The 5499-nt window shown below is 45.1% G+C and overlaps 1 non-coding gene across 1 annotated transcript; it reads right to left on the bottom strand.

Annotated features, from left to right (window-relative positions):
- Positions 1-3379: 3379 nt before the first annotated feature.
- On the bottom strand, positions 3380-3452 carry TRNAG-CCC. The gene has a single exon. It is a non-coding gene; the product is annotated as a tRNA-Gly (tRNA).
- Positions 3453-5499: the final 2047 nt, after the last annotated feature.

The following is a 5499-nucleotide window of genomic DNA, read 5'->3' as shown; positions in this document are numbered from 1 at the left end:
GGACTATAGCCTGCCAGGCTCCACTGTCTATGGCATTTGACAGGCAAGACTACTGGAGTGGATTGCCATTTCCTTCTCCAGGGGATCTTCGAGATCCAGGGATTGAACCCATGTCTCTTGCATTGGCAGGTGAAATCTTTAACACTGAGTCACCAGGGAAGCCCCTTGTTGAATCTACCTTCAAACTATTCCCTAAATATGATTATATCTCACCACCCCTACCACTACCACTCAGTCCTAACCATTCTCTCTCCTCGAGCTACTACAGTAACCTTCTACCTGGTCTTGCTGCCCCTACCTTGTCTTTTGTATTAGAAAGGATTAAGTTTTAAAGTTATCAATCCATTCCCAAGTCAGTCCCCTGCTCAACTCTGTCTAGGGGCATCCTTGTCCACTTATGTAAAATTCAAATTCCTCAAATGGATGACAGGCCACTCTCAAGACCTGGCCCTGCCCACCCCCAGTTTCCCACCCTTCTTGAGTCATTGTCCTCTAGCCATCGGCCTTCAGAATAGCCTTTGAATGTTTGCTCCAGTCTCAGGATCTTTATATTGGTCCTCCCTACTTTAGATTGTCCTTCCTTAAAACGTCTAAGGGCTTTTTTCCTCCCTTGATGTAGGTATCGACTTAAATTTTAGGTTCTCGGAGATGCCTTCTCTCTGCCTTGTGTAAAGAGCCCTATGTCCTCTCACCATTTACCCTGCTTTTTAGCACTTCTCATAGCATTATCACTACTTACAATTATACACTTAAGTGTTTTTATTTTCTGTTTCCTTCCTCTCCTCCTCCTAGGAATGTATAAGCTTCATGAGGACGAGCATTTTGTCTCTTTCACCTTTGTGTCACTAGTGCTTAGCACTGTAGTATTTGCTAAATGAATGAATCTTCCAATCTGATACCTGCCTATCTTCTCTAGAGAGTAATGAAAGTGAAAATACTGTTTACCATCCACTTGTCATACTGAGCATCCCAGAGCACAGGCGCAAGCTCTGGAGCTCATGTGAATTTCCATGTGGGCCCTCATGGATTCCTTTCTCTCGGGAACCTGGTGCCTGGTGCCCTGGGTCTGACAGCTGGCCTCTAGGATTACAACCCACACTTAGTTAGAGAGTGCTGACTTTACCTTGGGCTTTCCTGGTGGCACTAATGGTAAAGAACCTGCCTGCCAATGCAGGAGATGTGGTTTCGATCCCCGAGTTGGGAAGATCTGGAGGAGGGTATGGCAACCCACTCCAGTATCCTTGCCTGGAGAATCTCCTGGACAGAGGAGCCTGGTGGCCTATAGTCCGTGGGATCACAGAGTCGGACACGACTTAAGCGACTTAGCGTGATTTTATCTTAGATCCTGCTTGCTGGTATTCTAAAAGGAAAGCAGCTCACCCACCAAGAGCCAGTACATCTCTGAGGGGAGTCTCAAAGGAAAGGATCTTTAGAGAATTCCCTGATGGTCCAGTGGTTAAAAGTCTGTGCTTTCACTGCTGTGGGCCTAGGTCAGGGAACCGAGATTCCCATGCGCTGTACGCAGCCAAAAAAAAACCCAAAACGTGTTTTTCAAATGATCTTTAGGCCCAGCTGTCTTGTGTCTGTTTCCTGGGGAGAAGAGGCTTGTACTAAAAGGAAAAATTAGTCAAGCTTAAGAGCTGTAGGTAAGAGCACAGGGTGGTTCTGCTTTATGGTCTCACAGAGTTTTACCCAGGTGGGAAGACAGTATTTCATGTCATCAGCAACTGGTAGGAGCTATATACCTTGCCTCCCCAGAGGTGTGGGAGCTCTTATAGGGGATGGTGGGGGCCCCTGGCACCTGGGGAGAGTAGAGACCTGGGCACAAGAATCACAGCGCCTGTCTGGTGAGGAGTGACTGTTGGAATGACAGGGCAGCTGCATGGCCAACACTGAGGCTGGGGTCGGTGCCAGTGAAGGAGCTGGATTAGTCGGGTTTCACTGCAATGATTCTGTGTAAACAGAGAAACTAACCCGGGTTTCAGTGGTTTACCGCAATATCAGCCCCATGCTCACATTTCTCACTCTGGGGTCTTCAGCTCAGCTGGGGTGGTACTGCTTCAGACTGGCTTCATGACTCTCTTATCGGTGACACAGGTTCAAGAGGCCAAACCGTAAGTCAAATCATTATACCGTACACCTGAAACATACACAGGGCTGCATATTGATTATATCTCAGTGAAACTGGAAGGGGAAAAAAAAAATGAAGAAGAACCCAAACCATGCAAGCACAGTTACAACCTCTGCTTAGGCGATATTCATTAATATTCCCTTGACAAATCACGGAGTCCAGGCCCAGATCCGTGAGGCCTGAAAATGTACTGCAATACTAGGAAGTCACAAGGCAAAGGCTGTGACTGTTTCATTCTACTGCGGGGAGGGAGTGGAGGGGCAGGAGCCCAGTCTCCCGCAGGGCCCATCCAGGCTGTTTGGAGGAACAAGTGAGTTACCATGGAGACACCTTGAGGGAGCAGAGTGATATCTCAGTGGTAAGGGCACACAGTGGAAGACTGCTTCTTTGTTACTGTTCCTTTGATTCATATTCCTTGATTTTTACCCCTGGGCTAAATATGAGACTGCGGAAGCTCAAATTACGGGACCATGAACTTCTATCTCTTGCAGGAAGCAACAGGGCTGAGGAACACGCAGAGCTGGCAACTTGTGAGATAAAGGGCTATACACCTGTGCAGTCCAATGTGGGAACCAAGCCTGGTGTGGGAAAAGAAGCACTTGGACCTTCTTCAGGTTTGCTTAAAATTATAGGTGAGACCTTCCTTGTTCTGCATTTGTGAGCTTGGTTCTGCAGTGTCTCCTTGTTCTAAGAGTTACCGTAACACTCAGTGTAGCTGACGTTGCATGGGGATCAAGGTCCTGCATAACTGATGTTTCCACAGAATGGAAACTTGCCCTTTCAAGTGCCAAAACAGTGTTTATTTTTTTACCACTTTAAAGAATAGAAATTGTTCTAAAACATATAGTTTGCTACCTGTCTTAAAAAATCAAAGGGTCTGAACTTAATTTGATCCTTCCTTAAAGATTCGGAGTATTTATCTTTATCATTGTGCAACACAGCACAGCTTCTCCTTCTCTGCTTATCTATATTCTTCTTTGTATTCAGCTCTCACTTCCTTTTGGATCATTTGATTCATTTGAGTCCTCAATTTATTTCCTTGCTTAAATCGATGGTAGACAAGAAACCCAGTTATCCAGCTCTATTAGAAACATATGTTAAGACCCATGCATGCAAGGAAAAACAGTATTTGAAAAAAGATAGCATTTTAAAAAATTTATTTATTTGGCTGCTCTGGGTCTTATTTGCAGCATGTGGTGTCTTTGGTTGGGGCATGCAAACCCTTAGTTGTGGGCATGTGGGATTTAGTTCCCTGACCAGGGATTGAACCCAGGGCCCCTGCATTGGGAGCACAGAGTCTTAGCCACTGGACCATCAGGGAAGTCTTAAGATGGCATTTTAAATCCGTAAGGAATAAATGGAAAGTTAGCCATGCATTTGGGAAAAAAAATAAAATGACCTCCCTAACTCTGCGGACAGAAAAAAGAACAAAAGAATGTCACTCATTCAACAGTCATGCAATAGTTAAGTTGTCACCCACTTCAGCAGTGCTCTGGCAGTACATCCTGAAAGGTATTCAGGGTGAAAAAATAGGATGAGGCAATCTGTGCTTTAGATAAATGGGCCCCTATACTGATAGACACATACATCAGGAAGAATTTTAATGATCCAGACTCTTGACTCTTCCTATACATCGGAAAGCACTAAAATAATTAACTTGAAATATCTCTTCTTTGAATTAGAGTTAGACAAGGCTGTGGTCCATGTGATCAGTGGTTAGTTTTTGGTGATTATGGTTTTCAGTCTGTTTGCCCTCTGATGGAGAAGGATATGAGGCTTATGGAAGCTTCTTGATGGGAGAGACTGACTGACAGGGAGACTGGGTCTTGTTCTGATGGGCGTGGCCATGCTCAGTAAATCTTAAATCCACTTTTCTGTTGATGGGCGGGCTGTGTTCCCTCCTTGTTATTTGACATGAGGCCAAACTATGGTGAAGGTGACGAAGATAATGGCAACCTTCTTCAAAAGGTCCCATTCATGTACTGCTATAGTCAGTGCCCCCAGCCCTGCAGCAGGCCACCGCTGACCCACGTCTCTGCTGGAGACTCCTGGACACTCATGGGCAAGTCTGAGTCAGTCTCTTATGGGGTCACTGCTCCTTTCCCCTGGGTCCTGGTGCACACAAGATTCTGTTTGTGCGCTCCAAGGCTCTGTTTCCCCAGTCCTGTGTAAGTTCTGGCAGCTCTACGGTGGGGTTAATGGCTTATGCCCTACCCAGATCTACTGCACCCAGAGCCCCTGCCCTTGCAGCAGTCCACTACTACCCATACCTCCTCAGGAGACGCTCAAACACAGTTCTGTCTCAGTCTCCGTGGGGTCTCTGGGTCCTGGTGTGCACAAGGTATGTTTGAGCCCTCTAAGCATCTCTAGCAGGTATGGGGTTTGATCCTGAACACAATTTTGCCCCTCCTACCATTTTGCTGGGTTGCCCTTGGATATAGGGTATGTCCTCACAGTCGCTCTAGCACCATGATAGTCAACAAGAGTACGAAGTGCAGTATTGGATGCAATCTCAAAAACAACAGAATGACCTCTGTTCATTTCCAAAGCAAACCATTCAATAACACAGTAATCCACGTTTATGCCCAGACCAGTAATGTTGAAGAAGCTGAAGCTGAATGGTTCTATGAAGACCTACAAGACCTTCTAGAACTAACACCCAAAAAAGATGTCCTTTTCATTATAGGGGACTGAAATGCAAAGGTAGGAAGTCAAGAAATACCTGGAGTAACAGGCAAATTTGGCCTAGGAGTACAGAATGAATCAGGACAAAGGCTAACAGAGTTTTGTCAAGAGAACACACTGGTCATAGCAAACACCCTCTTCCAATAACACAAGAGAAGACTCTACACATGGACATCACTAGATGATCAATATAGAAATCAGACTGACTGTATTCTTTGTAGCCAAAGATGGAGAAGCTCTATACAGTTAGCAAAAACAAGACTGTGGCTCAGATCATGAACTCCTTATTGCCAAATTCAGACTTAAATTGAAGGAAGTAGGGAAAACCACTAGACCATTCAGGTATGACCTAAATCAAATCCCTTACGATTATACAGTGGAAGGGACAAATAGATTCAAGGGATTAGATCTGATAGAGTGCCTGAAGAACTATGGATGGAAGTTCATGACACTGTACAAGAGGCAGTGATTAAGACCATCCCCAAGAAAAAGAAATGCAAAAAGGCAAAATGGTTGTCTGAGGAGGCCTTACAAATGGCTGTGCAAAGAAGAGAAGCAAAAGGCAAAGGAGAAAAGGAAAGATATACCCATTTGAACGCAGAGTTCCAAAGAATAGCAAGGAGAGATAAGTAAGGCTTCCTCAGGGATCAGTGCAAAGAAATATAGGAAAAAATAGAAAATAG

The sequence above is a fragment of the Cervus canadensis genome, chromosome 16 (assembly GCF_019320065.1).
Source record: "Cervus canadensis isolate Bull #8, Minnesota chromosome 16, ASM1932006v1, whole genome shotgun sequence".
Classification (NCBI taxonomy): domain Eukaryota; kingdom Metazoa; phylum Chordata; class Mammalia; order Artiodactyla; family Cervidae; genus Cervus; species Cervus canadensis.
Note: the sequence above shows the minus strand (reverse complement) of the source record. Positions and strands in the feature narration are given on the sequence as shown.